The sequence below is a fragment of the Pleurodeles waltl genome, chromosome 10 (genome assembly GCF_031143425.1).
Source record: "Pleurodeles waltl isolate 20211129_DDA chromosome 10, aPleWal1.hap1.20221129, whole genome shotgun sequence".
NCBI lineage: Eukaryota > Metazoa > Chordata > Amphibia > Caudata > Salamandridae > Pleurodeles > Pleurodeles waltl.
In genome coordinates, this window is record NC_090449.1 from 201514734 (window position 1) to 201541572 (window position 26839).

The following is a 26839-nucleotide window of genomic DNA, read 5'->3' on the forward strand; positions in this document are numbered from 1 at the left end:
TGGGTGATGGAGCCAGTAGAGCCCAGGGCTCTCCAGGACCGCTGGACTGGCCCCTTTGAGATCAAGGAGCGTTAAGGAGAGGCCACTTACCGAGTGGACCTCAAGACCCCTAGGCACCCACTAAGGGTCCTCCATCACAACCGGCTCAAACCTCACTTTGATAGGTCTGAGGTCAGTATGTTCCTGGTCACAGATGAGGGCATGGAAGAGGAGAGTGAACCTCTCCCCGACCTCCTCTCTTTCAAAGAAGGTGATGGGTCAGTGGAGGGCGTCATTCTCTCTGACTCCCTGACTCTAACCCAGAGAGGAGACTGCTATGAGCTGTTAGAGCAGTTCTCCCCCCTGTTCTCCCTTACTCCTGGACTGACCCACCTCTGTGTTCATGACATTGACACAGGTGACAGTCCCCTTGTGAAGAACAAAATTGACAGGTTATCGGATAAGGTGAAGGCCAGCATCAAGGAGGAGGTCTCCAAGATGTTGACTTTAAGGGTTATTGAGAAATCCAGTAGTCCCTGGGCCAGCCCTGTGGTATTGGTTCCTAAGGCTACTTCCGCAGGTGCGAAGCCAGAACTCAGGTTCTGTGTGGACTACCGGGGTCTCAACTCAGTCACACGGACTGATGCTCACCCCATCCCCCGAGCTGATGAGCTCGCTTGACTGACTAGTCGCTGCCAAGTTCCTGAGTACGTTTGATCTTACTTCAGGGTACTGGCAGATCGGCCTGACTGAGGGGGCTAAAGAGAGATCCACATTTTCCACCCCTGATGGCCATTACCAATTCCGGGTGATGTCATTTGGGTTGAGAAATACCCCCGCTACCTTCCAACGGTTGGTTAACGGGGTCCTAGCTGGTAAAGATGCCTACTGTGCAGCTTACCTGGATGACATAGCTGTCTACAGTTCCAGCTGAGAGGAACACCTGCTCCACCTCAAGGAGGTGCTTCAGGCTCTGCAACAGGCAGGCCTGACCATCAAGGCCAGTAAGTGCCAGATTGGGCAGGGTTCCGTGGTGTACTTGGGACACCTAGTAGGTGGTGGCAAGATGCAGCCACTCCAGGCCAAGAATGAAACTATCAAGGCCTGGCAACCACCTAGAACACAGACTGAGGTGAGAGCCTTTTTAGGCCTCACTGGATACTACCGCAGATTCGTCAAGGGCTATGGTACCATTGTTTCACCCTTGACAGAACTCACTTCCAAGAAACAACCTAGGTTGGTGAATTGGACAGAGGCTTGTCAGAAAGCCTTTGATTCTCTGAAGGAAGCCATGTGCACGGCCCCCATGCTGAAGGCCCCTGACTACTCCCAGGAATTTATTGTGCAGACAGACGCTTCAGAGCATGGCATGGGGCTGTTCTAGCAGAGCTAAATGAGGAGGGCTCAGACCAACCAGTAGTCTTTATTAGCAGAAGACTATTACCACAGGAACAGAGGTGGAGTGCTATTGAGAGAGAAGCATTTGCTGTGGTCTGGGACCTGAAGAAGCTAAGACCCTACCTGTTTGGGACTCACTTCCGAGTTCAGACAGACCACAGGCCCCTGAGATGGCTCATGCAGATGAGGGGTGAGAATCCAAAACTCTTGAGGTGGTCCATTTCCCTAAAGGGGATCGACTTTACGGTGGAGCATCGCCCAGGGGTTGACCACGCCAATGCTGATGGTCTCTCCAGATACTTCCGCCTTAGCGATGAGAGCTCCCAGGAGGTCGGGTAATCTCCCCACTTTCAGCTGGGGGGGACACATGTTAGACCTGACATGCCTTAGGGTGGTCACCCCTAACTTTCTGCCTGCCTACCTCCACTTTTTGGACTCTGTGTTATCTGGCTTTTAGACTCTGCGCACTTTACCACTGCTAACCAGTGCTAAAGTGCATATGCTCTCTCCCTTTAAACATGGCAAATTTACCCAATTGGACTATTTAATCTACTTATAAGTCCCTAGTAATATGCACTGTATGTGCCTAGGGCCTGTATATTGAATGCTACTAGTGGGCCTGCAGCACTGGTTGTGCCACCCACTCAAGTAGCCCCTTTACCTTGTCCCAGGCCTGCCATTGCAAGGCCTGCATGTGCAGTTTCACTGCCAATTTGACTTGGCATTTAAAAGTACTTGCCAAGCCTAAAACTCTCCTTTTTTACATATAAGTCACCTCTAATGTGTGCCCTAGCTAACCCCTAGAGCAGGGTGCTGTGTGGGTAAAAGGCAGGATATGTACCTGTGTAGTTTACATGTCCTGGTAGTGTAAAACTCCTAAATTAATTTTTACACTACTGTGAGGCCTGCTCCCTTCATAGGCTAACATTGGGGCTGCCCTCATACATTATTGAAGTGGTAGCTGCTGATCTGAAAGGATCAGGAAGGTCATATTTTGTATGGTCAGAATAGTAATACAAAATCCTGCTGACTGGTGAAGTTGGATTTAATATTACTATTCTAGAAATGCCACTTTCAGAAAGTGAGCATTTTTTTACACTTAAATCTTTCTGTGCCTTACAATACACGTCTGGCTGGGTTTAGTTGACAGCTCCTTGCGCATTCACTCAGACACACCCCAAACACAGGGTACTCAGCCTCACTTGCATACATCTGCATTTTGAATGGGTGTTCCTGGGCTGGGAGGGTGGAGGGCCTGCTCTGACACAAAGGACTGCCACACCCCCTACTGGGACCCTGGCAGACAGGATTGAACTGAAAGGGGACATGGTGCACTTCTAAGCCACTCTTTGAAGTCTCCCCCACTTCAAAGGCACATTTGGATATAAAATAGGGCCTCTGCCCTACCCCCTCAGACACTTGCTGGAGAAGAAACCTGAACCAGAACCTGCATCCTGCCAAGAACAACTGCCTGGCTGCTCAAAGAACTCATCTGACTTCTTTCTACAAAGGACTGCTGCCTTGCTGTAGGCCTGCTGCCTTGCTGAACTCTTGTCTTGCTGCAGAAGTGCTCTCCAAGGGCTTGGATAGAGCTTGCCTCCTGTTTCCTGAAGTCTCAGGACCTAAAAGACTTCTTTCTTTCAACTGGACGCCTTGTGCGGCGAAAAATTTGATGCACTGCTTGCTCTGCGGCGAAAAATTCACTGCACGCCGATCCGTAAAGACGCCGCTTGACCCCGCAAGGAAAAGAGCGAAGTGACGCCTGCAGTGCGACCGGAACTTCGATGCACGGCCTGCCTGGACAACGCCGCCCGACTTCCAGAGAAGAAATCGACGCAACGCCTGCCATGAGGGAGAAAATTCCACGCACAGCCCACTGGAACCATGCACAGCCTGATAACAAGCCCAGGATTCCACGCACAGACCCAGGGACATCTGGTAATCCTGCAACCCACAGAAGGAGACTGTCCGCGTGCCGGAAAATGGCGCACGTCTTCCCCGCGTGAAAAATAATGACGCAAGTCCGTGTGTGAAGGGGCGAAACCGACGCATACACCATTTTTCCACGCATCTCCTCCTCTGCGGCCCTTTGCGGAGATTTTCCACTCCAAACCAGGTACTTTGTGCTTGAAAGAGACTTTGTTTGCTTTTTAAAGACTTAAGACACTTCATATCACTTTTCAGTGATATCTTTACAATTTCTTATTGCATCTTTTATCGTTTTGACCTACAAATACCCAGATAAATATTATATATTTTTCTAAACACACCCATGCACAAGATGTCACACGCAGAAACAATAACACTGCATTTACATCCCCACAGGTCCCCCAGCCAACGTCACCGGAGAGGAGGTGCCAGCAACATCCAGTCACCCCCAAAGAGTCCCACAGTGATAACAGCAGCTCTGGACACCTGTATCTGGATGACCAACCTGGCCCATCAGGGATCTCCAGACAGTCGGTTACCCAGGCACAGTACCATACCATCACAGAGCCTCCCCCCTCAGGAAACACCAGCACAGTACCCACTCAGCGGGCCCATACCTCTGTTCCCAGGACACGTCAATCAGCAGTGTGTCTACCACTACAGGGACACCAGGCCACCTCACAAACACAGGACGATCAGGGAGGTCAGTGGCAGTGGGCACACGGTTCAGGGGACAAAGGCACAGGACAACAGGGAAGCTGGGAGGACTGCTGTGTGATAGAGGGAGGACAGGACCTGAGAACTGACTCTCCAGGAGGCACTCACCAAGATCCTGGGAGCATACCACCTTTCCCAGGAGACAATGGGCCAGATACTGGACAAGATGCAGGAGAACCAGTGCCTGCAGGAGGGACAGAACCTGGTGATCAGGGAGGACTTGAAGGATACCAACACCACCCTGGTCACCATTGCATGGGTGCTGGCAGACATGGGCAACACTATGAGGGAGGCAGTGGCACACCACCGGGCACCTAGCACTAGCAAAACCGTTGAACAGCCCTCCACCTCCGCTGCTGCTAGTGGACAGGGGGCCCCTCCACAGGAACAACAGGCCACCAGCACCCCTCCCCCCTGCAGAAGGAGAACCACCCTGCAAACGTTCCCTGCGATCCAGGCAGAAGCCAGAGACGACTGCCAAGACCCCCTCCAGGAAATAAGACTCTCCTGATTGTCACCCTTGTGTCCCACCCTGTCACCCTGTCCACCTTGAACTGTCATTGCTCCACTTCCTATGCCCCCTTGGACAATGCACCTGTGAACCACATAGACTGCACTCTATCCTGGACTTTCCTCCACCATCACCCCAGCCCATTGCACTACTTATTAGCACGTAAGTATACACAATTTGAAGAAATTCAAGTATGGAATCTGTCAAATGATGAACTATGTATTCGTTTAACAAGCTTTAATCACTGCAATACAACTATACAGTAATGTAAACATATGAATGACCTGTAGTTGGCTGCAGTCAACACACCAGGAGTGACAGTGAGGCACAAATATCTGCAAATAGAGATGCCAAAGTGTACAGGAAGTGGCCATAGAAGTGGGAAAATCAACCTGCCAGTGACAATGTCAAACACAAAACTGTCAATTAAATGTGAAGTTACACTATCTTACCTGTGTGTCATTGGAAGTACTGACAAATTATTGCAATTCTGTTGTCCTCATCCTCATCACCTGCCTCCTCATCTTCACTGCCCACAGGGTCCACTGCTGCCACACGGCCATCTCCAGTCTCCTTCTCCTCCAGAAAAGGCACTTGGTGACGTAAGGTAAGGTTGTGCAACATACAGCATGCCACGATGATCTGGCAGACCTTCTTGGGTGAGTAGCACAGGGACTACCTGTCAGATGGAGGCACTGAAACCTGGCCTTTAGGAGGCCGAAGGTCCTCTCTTAATCCTTCTTGTTCGCCCATGTGCCTCATTGTAACGTTCCTCTGCCCTTGCTCTGGGATTCCTCACAGGGGTCAGTAGCCATGAGAGGTTGGGGTAACCAGTGTCACCTGCAAATATCGAGGGACAACTGTTAGACACACCCTAACCCTTAGGGCCCACACCAAACCCATACACCAACATCCACTGGGTGGGAACCAGGGCTCACCTATTAGCCACACCCGGTGCCTCTGGAGTTGAACCATGACATTTGGGATGCTGCTATTCCACAGGATAAAGGCATCATGCACAGACCCAGGATACTTTGCATTGATATGGGACATGTACTGGTCCGCCAGGCACACTATCTGCACATTCATTGAGTGAAAGCTCTTTCGATTTCTGAACACCTGTTCATTATTCTGGGGGGGGGGGGCAAATGCAATATGTGTACCATCAATAGCCCCAATAATATTTGGGATATGCCCCACTGCAGAGAAATCAGCTTTCACTGTGGCCAAATCCTCCACCTGGGGGAAAACGATGTAGCTGCGCATTTGTTTAATCAGGGCAGACAACCCTCTGGTCAGCACTATTGAGAACACTGGCCATGAAAATCCTTTTGCCAATCCCACTGTCACTTGGAAGGAACCATTTGCCAGGTAATGGAGCACAGATAGGACTTGCACAAGAGGGGGGATCCCGGTGGGGTGATGGATAACACATATCAGGTCAGGCTCCAATTTGGCACATAGCTCTGTGATTGTGGCCCTGTCCAGTCTATAGGTGATGATAATGTGCCTGCCCTCCATTGTTTCCAAGTCCACCAGGGGCCTGTAAACAGGGGGATGTCTCCATCACCATTTCATCCACAGCAGTTGCAATCTGTGGGGCAAAACAGTGAGCAGCTGGTCAGTATCCCATATTTCCAATCACTAAACTTCATTACATATTGTGATTGTAACAGTATATTGTTGGATAGGCCCACATAGTGCTTATGTGTCCTGTGACGCAGTTAGGTGCCCTGGCCTGACACCCCTTAAATGGCGTAATGGCGTCTGCCTGTCCTGTTAGGAGGGACATGTGGAAATGAGGTAATTCTGCTGACGTTGTGCAACGTTACGGGAGGCGGTCGAGAACCGCCGTGCAAATCCTCATTGGATACCATTGGTCACTATGGGGTACAGTGGGCAATGGTGATGTACGCCGGCGGTGACGGTACGCACCGCTGCGGATGTGACAGCTATTTTCTATCTGTTCACTCACTTGCTACCTGACCTTCAACAGGAGAGGTTCTACACTGCATGTGCTGCTGTGACCTGTGTCTGGAAACGACCATGGCTCGTGTCACTGGTGAAAGGCCTCCTGCCTTCACCGCGCAGGGTTGGAAGGACTGGTGGATGGGGTCCTTCACCAGTACCGAATGCTGTATGGTCTCCAGACCAACAGATGAGTACACTGTGAGCACGATGCCTGGGGCATGAATGCATGGAGTGGTGTGTGTGAAGGCCTCGTGTGGCGGGGGTTGGTGGATGGGCCCTGGGCAGCATGCTGCATGTATGGTAGGCCATGTCTGTGCATAAGGGGATGTGAAGGGCTATGGTGGGCCATGAGTGTAACAGGCAGGACATTCTGGGGGTTATTACAACTTTGGAGGAGGTGTTAATCCGTCCCAAAAGTGACGGTAAAGTGACGGATATACTACCAGCCGTATTACGAGTTCCATAGGATATAATGGACTCGTAATACGGCTGGTGGTATATCCGTCACTTTACCGTCACTTTTGGGACGGATTAACACCTCCTCCAAAGTTGTAATAACCCCCTCTGACTGATACCTTTTCCTTCGTGTATTTCTCTGCAGGTCAGCGCCCATCAGAAAAAGGGTATATGGCGTGCCATCGCCAAGGACGTGCGGACCCTGGGGTGCTATGGCAGGCAGAGCACCCACTGTCACAAACAGTGGGAGGACCTGAGACGCTGGGCACGGAAGGCGGCGGAGGCCCAGCTGGGTATGGTCTCCCAACGAGGAAGGCGTGCCTGTCGAACCCTGACTCCCCTGATGGTCCGCATACTGGCGGTGGCCTATCCGGAGCTGGATGGGGACTTGGGGACATCACAGCAGCCACAAGTTGGTGAGTACAGTGCCCCAATATACTACTTGTGCGTGGTGGCTTCTGGGTGGGGGATGTGGGCCTGGGGGTGCCCCTAAGCCAGACCGGACATTGCAGGGTGGGTGCCATGTTGGGCAGGGTCTGATGTAAACGTCCTCCAACCAAGCTAGTAGGCATCCACTACTGGGCAGGGGTCTGTGGGTCTCAGGTATGCTGCAATTGGTGTTAGGTGTCCCTGGGCTGGTGGCTAGCATTGTGACTGTTAGTGTATTGTCTAGTGCATAGGGCTGTTCCCTGTGTGTGTGTGTCATGTACACCAACGGTGGTGTTGTTGCCGCCCTTGACCAAGTGTATCCTTTGTCTCTTCCCCCCTTTCTGTTTTGTCACCCTGTCCTTATGTGCATTAGCATCATCTGGCGGAGGAGCAGCGGCACAGGCGATGGAGAGAGCTGCATCCCACAGGGCCCAGGAGGCCGAATCCACCGACGGTGAGGGCACCAGTGGGACGGAGGGTGAGGGGACCACCACAGCGGAGATTGGTGGGGACAGTTTGGATAGTGATACCTCCTCTAATGGAAGCTCCATGGTGGTGACGGACACCTCTGTGCCCACCCCAACTACAGGTACAGACGCCACCCCGTACCAGCACCGCCCTCCCAGCAGCCACTCAGAGTGTTTCCCCGTGCCCGCTCACCCAGGAGTGTGGGCATCTGCTTCACCCCAGGCACCTCAGGCCCTGTCCCAGTTAGGCCTGCTGCCCTGAGTGAGGAGGCTATTGACCCCCCTGCGATCCATATCTGTTGGGCAGTCAACCATTGTGAATGCCATTGAGGGGCTGGCAGCCCATTTGCAACAGACAAATGCATTCCTGGAGGGCATGGCAGTCTAACAGAGATCAATCCAGGCTCTGGCATCCTCTCTGATGACAGCCATTGTCCCTGTTTCTAGTCTCCCCCTCCAACATCCTCTACCCAATCCCATTTCTCTAAACCCCAACCTATCCCAAGCACACAGGCAGACCAGCATGCACACCAGACAACACACAGGAGTGGTTCAGGCAAACACAAGCACCACACATCATCCCACGGGCACTCTCACAAACACCATCCAGATGCAGACATATCAACATCCACTGCCTCCACTGTGTCCCCCTCCTCCTCGTTGTCCACCTCCATCCCAGTAGCGTCTACACTCACACCTGCATGCACTACATCCTCATCCACTACCACCATCAAGCCTATCACAACACTCCCCTCACTGGCAGTCACCACCCCCACATCCATGCACACATCCCCTGTATCCTCTCCCACTCTGTATGTGCCCCCCTCCTCCCAAAGTACACAAACGCAAGCACTCAGACACCCACCAGCCATCCACCTAACAACAGCATCCAGCCCATGCACCAGCACCCAAAATCAGCAGACAGACACCTACAACCACTTCATCTTCCTCCATTCCCAAACCTTCACCCTCTTCCCACCCCAATGTCCCTAAGAAGCTTTCCCTCCTTCCCCCCCATCCTTCAAATTTGGCCAGGGTGGTCAGAACCCAGGCGAGCACCTCAGCCACCCAGTCCACATCCACAGTAGTGTCGACAGCTACTGCAGGTGGTAGAGGATCTCGGGCACTAGGCAGCCACACTGAAAGGGTGCCTGCACAAGGAGCTTCAAGGAAGGGCAAGGAGGCACCACCAGCTGCATCTAGGAAGGGCATTGAGGCACCCCCGCTGCTTTAGGGAAGGGCAAGGAGGCACCACCAGCTACGTCTAGGAAGGGCAAGGATGCATCCCCAGCTGCTACAGGGAAGGGCGAGGGGCCATCCCCGGCCACTGACAGGAAGGGCAAGGGGCCTGCACCTGCAAACAGAAAGGACAGGAGGCCTGGTGCTGGGACTCATTCATAGCCCATACCACCAACCATGGGGGTTCAACCGTCAGAGGCTGCAGGGGAAGGGCTGGAGCCTCCCCCCACCACTGCCAGCACCATCACCAGCACCACCACCAGCACCGCCACCAGCACCACTGGCAGCAGCAGCAGCCCCAGTGGGCAGCCATCTGAGGCTCCAGAGGATGGGCTGGAGCCTCCCCCCACCACTGCCAGCACTGCCACCAGCACCACTGCCAGCAGCAGCAGCCCCAGTGGGCAGCCGTCCAAGGCTGCAGGGGATGGGCTGGAGCCTCCCCCCACCACTGCCAGCACCACCACCAGCACCACCACTGCCACCACTGAGCAGCTATCATCGCCAGCAGGCAGTGTGTAGTCCTACATCCAGGGGCTGTTGTGTTGCCTGGCCCCTGCAAATCCTGTGGGTCTGACACCCAGGTGAGAAACTGTGACCTTTCACTCCCCAAAATCTGCATCACTGGGCACTATGCCCACTCCAGAACCAGTGTAAGAAGCCATCCACTCACTGCATACTTCCCAGGATGAAGCACACTGAGCACAATGCCCCCTCCAGAACCAGTGGAAGAAGCCATCCACTCACCGCATCCTTCCCAGGATGAAGCACACTGGGCACAATGCCTCCTCCAGAACAAGTGGAAGAAGCCATCCACTAGAGAGACTGTGGCCTTGCACTCCCCAAGACCAAGCAGTGGGCAACCCACCCATTAGAGAGACTGTGGCCTTGAACTCCCCAGGACCAAGCAGTGGGCAACCCACCCACTTGAGAGACTGTGGCCTTGCACTCCCCAGGACAAAGCAGTGGGCAACACGCTCACTTGAGAGACTGTGGCCTTGCAATCCCCAGGACAGCGCACAGGGCATGTTGCTCCCTCCAGGACCAATGGTGTTGTACCATCTAATGGCTGAGGTGCCCCCCACTACCTAGGTGCCTGTGTATTTTTTCGACCAGATGCCCCTGCAGTGTTCTCTCCGTGTTGTTGCAGGAGTGAGGTGGGGCTTTGGCCTATGTGTTGTGGCCCACGGACATTGACGACTGGGCAGTGTCCCTGCATTTGTAAATATGTATATCCTTTTGGATTTTGATGCACTTATTCATAGTATTTTGTCGTATTACACTCACTTTCTTCAAATAATTTTGTCCTTGCATTATTCCTGAGGGGTACGGGGTAAATATGTGATGTCACTGCATCTGGTTGTGTGTATGGTGTTGGGGGTGGGGGTGTTGCTTGTTGTGTGTGTGTGTCACTCTCTTTTTCCTCCCCCTCCCTTGTGTGCTAGGCAGAAGTACTCACTGTGGTCGTCTTCGCCGGCTTTGGTGTTCATAATGCAGCAGAAGGCAGAGGAGCATGCAGCTCGGGCTCCATGGCGTCGTGATTGATCCCTGAGTCTCCACAGGTGAGTCCTTTGACTTCTGTGCAGTGTTTCCACCAGGGTTTTGAAGTTGTCGGTACCGCCCCGGAAAAGGTGGCGGATAGGCCGGTCATAATAGTTTGGGCTGTACATTGTCTATCGCCTGGTTGTTGGCAGTTACCGCCATGGTGCTTGTTGATTCCTCCCTGGCAGTCGGTGTGTTAAGGTGGCTGTCTGTCTGAGGTCATAATTCCATTTTGGTTACCGCCGGCCTGTTGGCGGTATTACCGCCGCTTTATCATTGACCGCCAAGGTTGTAATGAGGGCCTATACAATAAGAGATTTAGGGTTAGCGAATATTTGGAGGCAGAGGGTGGGTCAGGAAAAGGGTTTTACATACCATAATAAAAAACATGGCCACTTCTCCTGGATCGACTTTTTCTTGATAGGTATGAACCCTAAAGTAAAGGATGTGGTACATCAGCCGGAACATTTATCTGACCATTCAGTGATTAAACTAGAGCTCTCACTAGACGAAGGGCCAGCACAGTCTAGGTGGACCGTGGACAGGACACTTCTGAATGACATCCTAGTTATTAGTCAACTTAAGAAAGACACAAGAGTTTTTTAGAGAAACTAAGGCTCCTTACGTTCCATAATGGATGCTTATAAGGCTTTTATTCGAGGGAAGGTAATTTGTTGTGCACCTTACAAAAGAAAGGCTCATAAACCTAGGTTGAGAGAGTTGGAACTAAAGATAGAGAATCTACAAAGGAACCTAAAATCCTGTAAAATAGCTAGGGATATTTTAAACAAGAAACTCATAGATACAAGAGATGAATTGGTAGTCTACTTGGATGGACTTATGAGGAAAAATGGGAGGCTAGCAAATTGGCTCATTATGAATACGAGGAGGTCTCAGGGAAATTGCTGGCATAGAATACTAGGGTTGATGAGAAAAATAATAATTAAGGGGACAGGGGAACGATGTATAGAAGACTTAGATAGAACAGACATTTGCTAATTTCTTCCAGGCTCTATATACAAATGCTGACACTATCACAGAGGAGCAGATCTACCTGTATTACAATCAAAGTTGCAGCATGCCTTAAATCAAGAAATAATACTGGAGGAAGTGGGAGGAGTCATTAGGGGGCTGCAAAAGGGGAAGGCTTTAGGCCCAGATTGCTTTCCTAATGAGATATATAGGCTACTAAAAGATGAGCTGACACTGATTTCGACTAGGTTGTTGAACGCAGTATACATGTTTTGCCGCGCTCAGCAAGGTTCATGGGATAAAGCGATAATCAACATATTTTTAAAACCTAATAAAGATCCCAAATTATGCAAGTCATATAGGCCTATATCATTGTTAAACAATGATTACAAAATGTGCACACAAGTTATAGCCAGAAGGTTGGAGAAGACAATGGGAGGGCTTGTTCATGAGAGGCAGACAATTATACAAGCTGACCCATGACTTAGGGGGTGATTCTAAACCTGGCGGTCGGTGATAAAGCGGCGGCCAACCTGCCAACAGGCCGGCGGTCAAAAAAAGGCAATTCTGACCCTGGCGGGAACCGCCAACACAGCCCGCCGCATTAACACTCCGACCGCCACGGCGGAACAAACAAACAGCGCGGCGGTCACCGCCAACAGCCAGGCGGCAGACAATGTACCGCCCACCCTATCACGACCCACCAATCCGCCACCTTTTCCGGGGCGGGAGCACCGCCGATAAAAACACGGCGGAAACAGACATTTCCAATGGAAAACGCTCACCTCGAGACACTCCACGCGGAATCCGGACAGCATGGAACCCGAATTGAACATCATACCTGCTCTCGTCTACCTGCTCATCTACCACGAGTACGAACTCCGGCGCAGACGTCAACGGTGAGTACTGCACCTACGACACACGGGAGGGGGGAGGAAGAAAGGTTACGGGCATATACATATGCGACCCCCCCACCCCCCAATATGTACACACCAATGCAGAGCAGGAAGTCACAGTGACACCACACAAACACCCATAAAAAATACAATGACACAACCAAATTTTGAATAAATTTTCATGTTCGAAAAAAGCACCTGGAAATAATTGAGCAACCGTGAAAAATATTTACAAAAAACAAAAATATATACACATCAGTGTATCACTGAAGTAACAAGTCCTGCACATCCTACGAATCTAACATGTCCGTGGGCCAAGGTTCTGCGAAACAAGGGCAAAGCCCACACACGAGACCTGAGTCCTTTGGAGAGAACACTGCAGGGGCATCCGATGTCAAAACTACAGGCACCTCAGGGGGAAGGGAAGGGGGGGCCACCACAGCCACATGAGTCCACGACGCCAGATCCACGAGGAGCCACCATGCCCACAGTACCATCCTGGGGAGTGCAAAGCCACAGTCTCTCAAGTCTCTGCAGTGGGTGGGTTGCCCACTGTACCATCCTGGGGAGTGCAAAGCCACAGTCTCTCAAGTCTCTGCAGTGGGTGGGTTGCCCACTGTACCATCCTGGGGAGTGCAAAGCCACAGTCTCTCAAGTCTCTGCAGTGGGTGGGTTGCCCACTGGACCATCCTGGGGAGTGCAAAGCCACAGTCTCTCAATGTCTCTACAGTGGGTGGGTTGCCCACTGTACCATCCTGGGGAGTGCAAAGCCACAGTCTCTCAGGTGGATTACAGAGTCCACTGGTCAAGGAGGAGGCATGGTGGGCACAGTGAACCATAAACAGTGCCTGAGACGGCGGGACCCAGCGCAGCGGTGCATGACATGGCGATGTCCAGCGGAGCGGTGCTTGAGACGGCGGGGCCCAGCGGAGCGGTGCTTGACAGGAAGGGCCCAGCGGAGCGGTGCTTGAGACGGCGGGGCCCAGCGGAGCGGTGCTTGACAGGAAGGGCCCAGCGGAGCGGTGCTTGAGACGGCGGGGCCCAGCGGAGCGGTGCTTGACAGGAAGGGCCCAGCGGAGCGGTGCTTGAGACGGCGGGGCCCAGCGGAGCGGTGCTTGAGACGGCGGGGCCCAGCGGAGCGGTGCTTGACAGGAAGGGCCCAGCGGAGCGGTGCTTGAGACGGCGGGGCCCAGCGGAGCGGTGCTTGACAGGAAGGGCCCAGCGGAGCGGTGCTTGAGACGGCGGGGCCCAGCGGAGCGGTGCATGACATGGCGATGTCCAGCGGAGCGGTGCTTGAGACGGCGGGGCCCAGCGGAGCGGTGCTTGACAGGAAGGGCCCAGCGGAGCGGTGTTTGAGACGGCGGGGCCCAGCGGAGCGGTGCTTGACAGGAAGGGCCCAGCGGAGCGGTGCTTGAGACGGCGGGGCCCAGCGGAGCGGTGCTTGACAGGAAGGGCCCAGCGGAGCGGTGCTTGAGACGGCGGGGCCCAGCGGAGCGGTGCTTGACAGGAAGGGCCCAGCGGAGCGGTGCTTGAGACAGCGGGCCCTCTTCAGCGGTACCTGTCTTCACGGCGGGGCCCTCTTCAGCGGTGCTCTTCTGCACGGCGGGGCCCTCTTCAGCGGTACCTGTCTTCACGGCGGGGCCCTCTTCAGCGGTACCTGTCTTCACGGTGGGGCCCTCTTCAGCGGTGCTCTTCTGCACGGCGGGGCCCTCTTCAGCGGTGCTCTTGCAGTATGTCAAGGGAGTCATACCTGGCCTGGACACCCTGCTCAGTCGCCCTCCGACCGTGCTGTGTCAGGCCCCTTCGGGGAGTGAGTCCTGGGCCCTTTGGTGTCGTCCATTGCAGCCGGGATGGGGCTTGTGGGGCCCTCCTGCTCCGCGCACCTGGTGGTTGTCCTCTCCGCCCTGCTGTCCTTCCGCTCCTTAGATGGGGCTCTCGGGCCCTTGCCTCCCCTGGCTGCTGTGGCCGGTGAAGTGGCCGGAGTCACCTCCTTGGGGGCAGCCGTCTCTGTCCGCTCACGGCGGCCCTTCAATTTCCGGGTCCTCTTGCCTGGGGGGGGCTGGCTGTCCCCTTGCTGCTCACCGAAGTGTTACTGCCGCCAAAGGGTGGACTCCACATGCCATGCACCACTTGCACTGTAGTAGTTGGGCTGGTGGTGGCTGAGGTGCCCTTGGGACTTTTCCCAGTTGGAGGGGGTGGGTCGGGGGAGGGAAAGAGGTCAAAACTGGAGAGGTAATTTTTCTTGGGACCAAGGTAAGGGGTAGGAGTAGTGGTGAGAGAAGTGGAGGAAGAGGATGTGGTTGTATGAGAGCCAGGTGTGCTGTCCTTGGGTGCAGGTGACTGGGACGTAGGCTGTGGTGAGGTGGTTGGCTGTTGTTTGGGTGTCTGCCTGCGTTTATGTGTCTTGGAAGAGGGGGTGACAGACACAGTGGGAGAGGACACAGGGGACGTGTAAATGCCAGTGGGGGTGGTCACTGCAGGTGTGCGGACTGTAGTGGAGGGTTTGCTGGTGGTGGAAGAACTGGCTGATGTTGGGGTGCATGCAGGTGTGAGTGTAGACGTCACAGGGAGGGAGGAGGGAGACGAGGAGGACGGGGACACAGAGGTGGTAGTGACTGTTGATATGTCTGCATCTGTGTGTTGCTTGGGTGAATGCTTGTGTTTTCTGTGGTGCTTATGTTTGGATGAGCTGGCCTTGGGTGTTGAGGTGTGTGCAGGCTGGTCTGATGGTGTGGATGGGATAGGTTGAGGTACAGGAGACAGAGAAAGGGGGGAGGCAGATAGAAGAGGGAGACTGGAGACAGGGACAATGGCTGCCGTCAGTGCTGAGGCCAGAGCAGTGAACGCTCGTTGATGGGCAGCCTGACCCGAATGAATGCCCTCCAGGTAGGCATTGCTCCGATGCACCTCCCTTTCCACCCCCTGGATGGCATTCAGAAGGGTAGTCTGCCCAACAATGAGCGTCCTCACCAGGTCAATGAGCTCCGCACTGAGGGCAGCAGGGGTAACAGAGGCAGGGGCTGAGGTGCCTGGGGCGAAGGAGACGCGCGCCTTCCTGGCCGAGCGGCCACGGAGCGAAGACTGAGGGGCTGATGGGAGGGCGGTGCTGGTGCGCTGGGTGGCGGCTGTACCTGTTGTTGCGGGGGCACAGATGGTGCCGCCCCCGCCAGGGAGCTCCCAAACGAGGACGTGTCCGTGTCGCTGGTGTCTCCACCGGCCCCCGTTGTGGTGCTCCCCTCGCCCTCCGGATCACTGGTGCCCTCGATGTCTGTGTCAGTGCCCACCGGGGCCTGGTGACCTGCAGCTCCCTCCTGCTCCGACGCCAAATCTCCTCCGCCGGATGATGCTAAAACACAAGAAGACAAAGATTTAGGGTGGGGGGAGAAATTAAACAAAGTTGAGTGCATGCCTTAGCAATACCCTTTGCGGAGAGGACAGACACAGGTGCCTCGTGCACTAAGTCGCGAACTTGGGGTACACTACTCAGTACCTCTGACTAGGCAAACAGGTCTAGGGACAACACACGCGCACATGGGTGATGCTGGAGCATGGGTAGCTGCACTTGGCACCCTACAGAGGTGGGGGGCGGGGGCACAGGGCCATGCCTAAGGGAGCGGACTACACTACAGAGAGCGTCCGGGCCTAATGTCACCCACAGCCCTCCTCCCCCCCCCAGACGCCTCCAATGCGCATACAGATGGGAGAATGTGCGGATACTCACCCCCTTGTGTCTGCTGTGCTGTCCTCAAGCGCCCATCCAAATTAGGGTAGGCCACCGCCAGGATCCGGGACATCAGGGGGGTCATGGTGCGACTGGCACCCCTCCTAGGTCGGGAGGCCATCCCCAGCAGTGTTTCTGCGGTCTTCCTCGTTCCGCGGCGGATGTCCTCCCACCTCTTGCGGCAGTGGGTGCCCCGTCTGTTGTGGACCCCCAAGTTCCGGACTTCCTCGGCGATGGCACGCCAAATATCGATCTTCTGGTGGGCGCTCACCTGTTTGACATGTACAGGGTGGGAAAGAGAAACCGTCACATATCTGCATGTTTGGAGTACATGCCCCCCCCTCCCCAACCTTGTCATGGTTCCCATTCTCTCATCTGTCGTGCGTTGCACTCCCCATTCCCTCCACACCCCACCAACTTACATCCCCCCCCCTCCACACAGGCATAACCCATTCAATGTGCACTGAGTGTACTCACCTGTTGGTCTGGAGGACCGTACAGTTGCGCATACTGGGGGAGGACCCCGTCCACGAGCTTCTCCAACTCTTCTGAACTGAAGGCGGAGGCCCTTTCCTCAGTCGCAGCAGCCATTGTCACTTCCAGACCGAGTTCACAGCAGCACTTGCAGTATAGGTCCTCTCCTGTGGATGATCAAGTCTCGAATGATTGAGCTGATAGAAAATGGCGGTCACGCCCGCGGCGGTGCGTACCGCGGCGGTGCGTCCCGCGACCGCCGGCGCACATCGTCATTGGCTCCTGAAACCCATAGGCTTCAATGTTAACCAATGCGTCTTCGCACAGCGGTCTTCGACCGCCTACCGCCACGGTGCGCCCCGCCAGCGCAGTGACCTCACATCCCATTGTCCCACTTCACAGGTCAGGCATCGGCCATTTCAAGGGCCCACATGGCTTAATTTCTAATGCGTCACACAGGCCTAGGCCTTGCAATGGCACACATACAAACATATCAAACCATACATTTACCTGTACTGTGCAAGCTGTGTTGTACGTACCTGTGAGTGGATTGACTCTGTACTCCATATTCTCCTTCCTAGGCACCGTCCGCTGGGACTAGCGATGAGAAGGAGGAATCCTCGCGTGTACCGGCCGCTGGTGGACCTGTCGACAATGGAAGAACGCCATATAATACTACGATACCGACTTGACCGTGCCACTATCCATGAACTGTGTGCCCAGCTGGAGCCAGCCCTGATGTCCCCCATCCGCCAACCCACAGGAATTCCCCCTCTAGTGCAGGTTCTGTCTGTCCTCCATTTCTTTGCAACTGGCTCATTCCAGACAACAGTGGCCATGTCATCTGGGATGTCTCAGCCTATGTTTTCCAAGATCTTATCCAGAGTGTTGTCTGCCCTGATGAAACTCATGCGGAGCTACATCATTTTCCCAGAGGAGGGTGATTTGCCTACAGTGAAAGCTGATTTCTATGCCCTTGGACACATCCCCAACATCATTGGTGCAATTGATGGAACCCATGTGGCTTTAGTCCCGCCAAATGACGATGAACAGGTGTACAGGAACAGGAAGAATTACCATTCAATGAATATCCAGGTGGTCTGTTTGGCTGACCAGTACATCTCCCATGTGAATGCCAAGTTCCCTGGGTCAGTGCATGACGCGTATGTGATGCGAAATAGCAGCATTCCCTATGTGATGGAACAGCTACAGAGACAGCGTGTGTGGCTAATAGGTGACTCTGGTTACCCCAACCTGCCGTGGCTATTGACCCCAGTGAGGAATCCCAGGACCAGGGCAGAGGAACGGTACAATGAGGCCCATGGGCGTACTAGGAGGGTGATTGAGCGAACCTTTGGGCTCCTGAAGGCCAGATTTAGGTGCCTGCATATGACAGGTGGATCCCTAATGTACTCACCAAAGAAGGTGTACCATATCATCGTGGCGTGCTGTATGCTCCACAACCTGGCTTTGCGACGCCAGGTGCCTTTCCTGCAGGAGGATGGTCCAGATGGTGGTGTTGTAGAAGCCGTGGAGCCTGTGGAGAGTGAAGAGGAGGAAGACTCTGAGGACGACACAGACAATAGGGACAGAGTGATACAACAGTATTTCCAGTAACACCCAGGAAAGAATCACCCACGCCATTTCACAATTGCTTATAGCCTCCTGCATCTGTACATTCATTAATTTTTGCCTTTCCCTTCCCTTCTCAGTGCTGTCTGACTCAGTACCTGACTTCTGCTTGGTTCGCCCATGAAATACAGCGTATTGACATTGGTATGTTGTCATGACTAATTGACAGAACAGAAATTGAACAGTAATATGTAATACATTTGTTAATAATACAGCATGACTCAAAACAGATTTGTGTGCAAAATGTGATTTATTTACAGTGCTAGATATCGGTACATGTGATTCTAAGGGTGATGGGTGGGGGTGGAGGAATATCCATGGCAGAGTCCAGTTCTCAGTCTCACAGGTGCATTGTTCTTTTGCCTGTGGAAGGATGGAGCATAGGCAGTTCATGGTTGGACAGGGTGGCAATGTGGGACAGTGGGAAGACTTGAGGGGGTATGTCCTGCTGGCGGGGGTCTTGACATCCTACTCTGTCTTTTTTTTTGGTCTCAGGCTCCTCTTACGGGGTGGTTGTTCTTCAGCAGGAGGTGGGGTTCTGGGGGGCTGTCGAGGTGTTGGGACCTCCTGTCCACTAGCGCCGGCAGAGGTGGTAGGCTGTTCCTGGTCCGGCCTAGTGACAGGGGCCCTGTGTGGTGCACCATGGTCCCGCAACGCGTCCTCTATCCTGTGGAGGGCCAGGACGATGGTCCCCATTGCGGTCCCGATGATTCTCAGCTCCTCCCTGAACCCCATGTAGCGTTCTTCCTGCTGTGCCTGGATCTCAGTGAACCTGGCCAGTACCGTCGCCATCGTTTCTTGGGAGTGGTGGTATGCCCCCATGATGGTGGTGAGGGCCTCTTGGAGAGTGGGTTCCCTGGGCCTCTCCTCCCCCCCCTGTCGCACAGCAGCCCTCCGAGCTGCCCGGTTTCCCCCGGCCTCTGTCCCCTGGCCGGTGTTCCCGCTCCCACTGCCCCCAGGTCCCTGTTGTTGTTGGGGTGTTGGGTTAGCCTGGGTGCCCTGTAGTGGCGGACACACCGCTGATTGAGCTGTCCTAGAGACAGAGGCATGGGCCCGCTGGGTGGGAGCTGTGCTGGTGTTGGCAGAGGGGGTTGAGTCTGGTGTGGCTGCCTGAGGGGAACCGACTGCCCAGAGGTCCCCGATGGTCCGGGCTGGTCATCAGGTTCACTGTCGACAGAGCTGCTATCCTCAGTGTGGGCCTGTTCCGGGGGTGGGATGGACACTTCTGGACCCTCCTGGCTGGTGTGTTGTCGTTCGGGTCCTGCATGGGGTAAGAGAGTTTGGTTATTGTTTCTGTGTGTGCAATAGCGTGCGTGTTATGGGTGCCCTTGTCCCCCAGTGCAGGCATTCCCTTGAGGGAGGTGTTGTGAGGGTAGTTAGGGGGGGGGGGTTAGTGCAGTGGTCATGCTTAGGTGATGGGTGCCCATGATTTGTGTTGGCATGCAGGAGTTGGTGTTGGGATGGGTGGGTTGTGCTGGTGAGACATTGTCAGGGAGGATGTGTGCTGGGGGGTTGGGGGTGAGGGTGGGGGTGTGGGTTGGCATGCTGGTGGGGTGGGGGGGGATATAGTAGTTGAGATTGGACTTACCAGAGTCCATTCCTCCGGATACTCCTGCGAGGCCCTGAGGATGCAGGATGTTCAAGACGTCTTGCTCCCACGATGTGAATTCGGGAGGGGTGGGTGGGGGTCCGCCGCCAGTCTTCTGGACCGCGATGTTGTGCCGGGAGACCATCGATCGGACCTTCCCCCATAGGTCGTTCCATCTTTTGCGTATGTCCTCCCTATTCCTGGGATGCTGTCCCACCGCGTTGACCCTGTCCACGATCCGCTGCCATAGCTCCGCCTTCCTAGCTATACTGGTGTGCTGCACCTGCGAGCCGAAGAGCTGGGGTTCCACTCTTAGGATTTCCTCCACCATGACCCGGAGTTCTTGGTCAGAAAAGCGTGGGTGCCTTTGGGGTGCCATGGGGTGGTGTGGGTGTGGTGTGGGGTGGTGTATGTGATGATAAGTATGTTGGTGAGTGGTGCTTTGTGCTACTATGTGGTGTGTGTGATGGTGTAGTGTGCCTCAGTGTGTCTTGCTTTGAATTGTCTGCTGTGTCTCTCTCTCCTTCTCTCAGTAATTCTGGTCGCAGGGGTTTGTGGGTGATGTGGGTGTGTGTTTTATAGTTGGTTGATTGTGTGGGAGTGGTGTGTGTATGTGTATCAGGTGTGTGTATTTCAAATTGTCCAATGTGGCTGGGTTTTGGTGATGTGTGTGTATTCTGACCGCGGCGGTGTGTACCGCCAATGGAATACCGCGGTTGAATGACCGCCGCGTGGATTCGTGGGTCGTAATGGCATGGGCGTATTTCTGTTGGCGTGACGGTGGAGGTTTGGTCATCTCCAGTTTATCGCTGCCCGCTGATGTGGCGGCCTGCAGTGGAGGACGGAATTTTGGAGGTTTGGCCGTTGTGGGTCAGAATGACCGTGGCGGTTAACCGCGGCCGCGGCGGTGTTATGGCGGTCTTCTGACCGGCGGTAAGGGCCTTTTACCGCCGAGGTCAGAATGACCCCCTTAGTGTCTGCAACAGATGTAGCAACAGTAAGAAACATCTCCCTTACTGTTATGACATTTGACGCCGTATAGCCTATTGACAGGGTTAGTTGGCGTTTCCTGCATGAAGTAATTAAGCAGTATGGACTAGGGGACATGTTCCTCGGGGCAATTAAGGCTATTTATAGGAAACCATCAGCAAGGATACTAGCTATTGGGAATCTCGTATAAAGCAAATTCAGATACAGAGGAGTGCAGCAAGGTTGCCCCTTATCGCCTCTACTTTTCAATCCATACATCAAATCATTAGCCATTCAGTTGAGGAGTAATCAGGAGATTATCCCCTTCAAATTTCACGAGTGGGTAAAAAAAGTGGCATTATATGTAGACAATTTGATGATTTATTCGACTATCTTAGATGCATCAACTGACTTTAGGAGTTTATCAGGATACTCAGTGAATCAACAGAAAACAGAAATGATGACCTGGAATGCTCCTCCAGTCAGCTCCTTGGAGAAAAATGGGACCAGATACTTAGGGATTCAGGTGGTAAAGGAATTGTGTAGGATGGTCCAAGGAAACACTATTAGGCTTATGTCAGAAACTCCTGAATTCTTGGGCCTGTCTTCCTCTCTCAATCCTTGGTAGAATTAATGTACTCAAAATGATGTTACTACCAAATGTTATCATCATTTTAAAAACAATTCCTTCAGAATTCAGAGCAGAAAGTTTAAAAAACTGCAAGGGCAACTGAGCTTTTTTTGAGCTTACAAAGGTGTGAGGATTGCCTGGATTAAACTGCGTGAGCGCAAAATAGAAGGAGGAATTGCTTTTCTGGGTTTTTATCTGTATTTCTGGGCTTTTCAAATAAAAAATGCAAGGCTATTAAGGGGCGACTTTTGACAGACTTCCCCTCTTTACCATGCCCTAACTAAAGATTTGGTGGAAAAAGGTGCATACTTCCTAATTAAATTTGGCCCTCCAAAATTCTTTAAGAAGAATAAGAAAAAGACTGAGGGTGGTATGCAAAGTTTGGATCCAGGTTAGGAGAGTGTTAAAATGGTATATTACAGTGAATTTGCCCCAATATGGAATTTCTCTGGTACGTCAGACTGCTTACAGGATGCATAGATAGACCTCTAATGGATCCTGGAATTATGAAGTGGGGACAACTGCAGTAAGAGGGAACCCAAATAACATGGGACACACTATCCCATATTACGGAAAAGGGGATCTCCAGGTTAAAATTCTATCAGTTAGTTAGCTGGGCAGCTGGGCAAGGTGACTTTGGATAAAGAAATGTGGAATGGGAAGTGTTAGACTTGGCATCCTTGGTGTGGTCTCCCCTAACTTTTTGCCTCTGTTTCCCTGGTTGTTGACGTATGCTGTTTTTGTTACTCTGGGCACTTTACCACTGCTATCCAGTGCTAAAGTGCAAGTGCTCCTACGTAAAATGTATGTGTAATTGACTTTCCATGATTGGCATATTTGATTTACTAAAAAGTCCTAAGTACAGTGCATTAGAGGTGCCCAGTGCCTGTAAATCAAATGCGCCTAGTGGGCCTGCAGCACTGGTTGTGCCACCTACATAGGTAGCCCTGTAAACATGGATCAGACCTGCCACTGCAGTGTCTGCGTCTGCAGTTTTAAACTGCCAATTCAACTTTGCAAGTGTATCCATTTGCCAGGCCCAAACCTTCCCTTTTTATACATGTAAGGCATGTCTAAGGTAGGCCCTAGGTAGCCCCATGGGCAGTGCAGGACCTGGCCCTTTTTACAGGGTCATTCCCCAAACTGTTTGCCTTTTCCTCCTTGTTTTATTAACCCTTTTTGGCTGATGTTATGACTCTGGGAACTTTACCACTGCTAATCAGTGCAAAAGTGCATCTGCTCCTCCTTGTAAATTGGTATGATTGGCTTATACCTAATTGCATATTTAATTTACCTACAAGTCCCTTGTAAAGTGGTATCTCTATAACCAGGGCCTGTAAATTAAATGCTACTAGTGGGCCTGCAGCGCTGCTTGCACCACCCACTGGAGTAGCCTTTCAAACCTGTCTCAGGCCTGCTAGCACAGGGTCTGTGTGAGCAGTTTTCGGCCACAAGGACCTGGCATCTAAATATACTTGCCAGGCCCAGAACTCCCCTTTTGCTACATGTAAGTCACCCCTAAGGTGGGCCCTAGCTAGCCCTATGGGCAGAGTGCCATGTATGTGAAGGCAGGACATGTGCCTGGCTGTGTGGCCTGTTCTGGCAGTGACAAACAGCCTATTAGGTTTCTCACTGCTGTGAGTGCTGCCTTCTCATAGGATTGCATTGGAAATGCCCTGCCTTATGTGTAGGGGGTATTGTCTGATTTATGAGGGGTAGCATAGGCATGTTTGCTATGGTTGTAATGGTATTGAGAAATGCTGCTTACTAGTGTAGGTGTATTTCTATTATCATTACAGAAATGCAACTTCTAGAAAGTGAGCATTTCTCTGTGCTTATGACTCTGATGTTTTGCAGCTTGACTCCATTCCACGTCTGGGCAGAATGACAGTTGGGCTTTGTGCATACTTTTCTGACAGCCTGTACATAGGGAGGGTGGAGGTGTCACAGAGATGCATCTGCATACTGAATAGTCTTCCTGGGCTGAGAGAAGGGAGAGGCAGGGCACACCTGCATTTGTCAAGGCTGTGCCCTTGCCTCACACAAGAAGGTCGTTTACCCCATACTGATGTTTGGAGTCTGTGCTGGAGGAAAGAGGGGGCACTCCCAGTACAAGTTGTAACTGGTTGGAACCTCCTCTCCCCTCTCTTTGTGAAACACACTGTATGCTGTTTTGGAGACATTTTGGAACTGGACACAAAATGCTGGAAGGACTCACCAGGAACTGCGCAGGACACTGCCACCTGTGCTCTTTTTTCCTTGGCTTGGATCCCCAGGGGCAGGGTGCTGTGGCCCCTGACCCCTGCAACTGCATCAAGCATGAGGAATGCTCCATTTCCTCATATAGCACCTGGAGGGCGCTTGGCTGTGCTTATATATAGACCGTGAAGAGTGCTCTGATGAATTGGCTTACAGTGCCTTGAAAGCGCTTGTTCGGTCGTGGTGCGCTTCGACGAGCGTGTTGCTGTGGAGGATCACCGCTGTAACCTGGTCGCTTCTAATTGCCCCCGCCCTTGAATGCGCTTTACTGATTCCGAGGATCTCAGTCGTGACCCGGGCATAATCAATTTTAAGCGCGTCAGAGAAGCGCTGGCCCTGGGACCCCCTTGGGCACCACCAAAAGTCAGGAAGGAGCGAGTGTGCTCCTACCGTGCCCCCCGTGGCGAAGCGTGCGTGGAGGAGTGCCCCGGGGGCACAATCAGGCACCCACTCTGGTGCCTGCTGCTTGCTAGGGCCCAGGCAGGCCGCTGAGTGGATTGAAAAGCTGGGCGGGGGAAGGAAGCCTCATGGGGGCTCCCCCTACCCCAACAAAGCCCAAGTGATTCTTGGGCACGGTGAAGGGCAGTGGGGGTGAAAGCCTCATCGGAGGCTCCCCGCGCCACCGGGCCCCACATTGTGTTGTTGTGGCCATTGCTTTGCCCCCCTCCCCCCCCCCTTGTTGGAGGGCTAGTGGAACTACAGAGGGGCCTCCCAAGAGATTGCAGGCCCCGGAAGGGACCCATTATAAAATCGGAGGGGTGCATGTCGCCCCCCCCCCCAAATCATCAAATGGCCCCCAGAGTGATGGTACTGGGTGCCAGGGGCCCCATTTTGTTCTTCTTGGCACTGGGAGTGTCTCTCATCATACAAACAGGTACTTCTTAAAAGGACATATCATATTTCTTATGCTTCTAGTATGGAAATTATGGTAACCTGCCTAGTTTTATGATGTTACATATACATTTGCTAATGTTCCTTTTATGGGCATAACAGGCGAATATGATTTTATGACTTGCCATATGTTCTCTAATGTTCCTTTTATGGATATTTATGATATGTTAGTTATTTCTTTAATGTGATTCCTGACTACTGCTTATGTTGCAGAATTCAGTGTACTTATGTGTTCTAGTGTGACTACTGCTTATTCTTGCAGAGTATTAGTAACCTGTGCAACGTTCTGACAACTGCTAAGGTAGCAGGGTATTACTGACATGTAATGTTTGATCTAATTATGTTTTGTGCAATACAGTTTATTTTTACATAGCTCAGTGTTGTGTTTACTTTGTGGTGCATATATTGAGTCATGTGTGTTGTGCAAACGCTTTACACATTGCATCTGGGTTAGGCCTGACTGCTCGTGCCAAGCTACCAAGGGAGTGAGCAGGGGTTATCTTGGACGTGTAACCGCCTTACCCTGACTAGAGTGGTGGGTTCTGCCTGGCTTAGGTGCATACCCTAGCCAACCAGAAAACACATTTCTAACAGGCAGGGTGCAGTGTATGTGAAAGGTGGGACATGTGCCTATGTGTTTTATATGTCCTAACAGTGAAATACTACCAAATTCGGCTTTCACTGTTCAAAGGCCTATCTCTCTCATAGGTTAACATGGGGGCTGCCTTTAAATATTATTAAAGTGCAGATTCCCTTAGGGAGCAGATAGAAATGTGGAGTTTAAGGTCTCTGAGCTCACAATTTAAAAATATATCTTTTAGTGAAGTTGGTTTTTAGATTGAGTGTTTGAAAATGCCTCTTTTAGAATGTAGGCATTTTCTTGCTTAAACCATTCTGTGACTCTGCCTGTTTGTGTATTCCATGGCTGGGTCAGTTTGGCTGTTCGCACCTCTCTCCAGACAGTGACACAAAGGGAGCTGGGGTGTAGCCTGCATATCCTGATGACCCATCTGTGCTAGGAGGGAGGGAAGGAGTAGTTACTTACACCTGAAAGGGCTGTGCCTGCACTCACACAATGCAGTCTTCAACCCCCTGGTGTGTGTCTGGGGCCTAGCCTGGGGAAGGCAGGATCTTCCAAACAAGAGAGACTTGCCTTTGTAGTAGGCCTACTTCAAAGGCAGAAAGGAGTATAAGAAGAGGACCCAAAACCCCTGAAAATCAGATCACTCCAGAATCAAGAGGAACCTCTGCCAAGGAGAAGAGCTGAAAAGCTGAGGAGAAGTGCTGCCCCTGCCCTATGATTGTGCTTTGTTGGACTATCCTGCAGTTGCTGCTTCTGTCAGTGAAAGGGGACAAAAACTGGACTTTGTGGTATATTCCTGTTTGAGAAGAATCTCCAAGAGCTTGGACTGAGCTTACCCCCTGTTCGGACATCTCAGGGCCATCAAAGACTTCCCCTACCAACACCTGGGCTCTCTGCTGAGACTCCTGCTCTTACAAGTGGTGCTGTATCCAGTCCCTGGGCCCTTGAAAGCTAGTGAAACATCCAAGAAAACCAACTTCGGATGCCGCAGCCGAATCTTGTGATGCCGCCTGCAACCGACAAGGTGGTACTCGCTCGAATGTGATGAGCTTCACAGGCCCGACACCGCTGCAGGCCTGCCGAAGTCCACGACTCCGGGGAAATCGTCACATCACGGCGTGACCGACTCTGCCCGAAGTGCGCAGATTCCATCACTCCACAGTAAGGGCCCGACACCTTCTCGTTATGCCTCCGCTCCTTCGCCCCGGAGCACCGGAACCAACCCCACCTCGGATCCAACGATCCCACTATCCCCACTTCGTGCACCGACTTGTTCTCACAGTTTACTAAGGTACTGTACCTGGGGGTCTGTGTGACTCCGTACCTAGTGCCACTGGCGTCGGATTGTTAGGAACGACTCCGTCACGATGCTGTGTTATCATCTCATCGTAGCATTTTGTGTTTCTAAGCGCTATTTTTTTGTTTAATCTTTAAAAATTCATAACCTGACTTGTGTATGTCGGATTTTTGTTGTTTTGGTCTTGTTTGGTTTAGATAAATATTGGCTATTTTTCCAAACCCTGTGTTGAGTCATTTTGTTGTGTTTTTACTATATTACTGTGTGTGTTGGTACAAATACTTTACACCT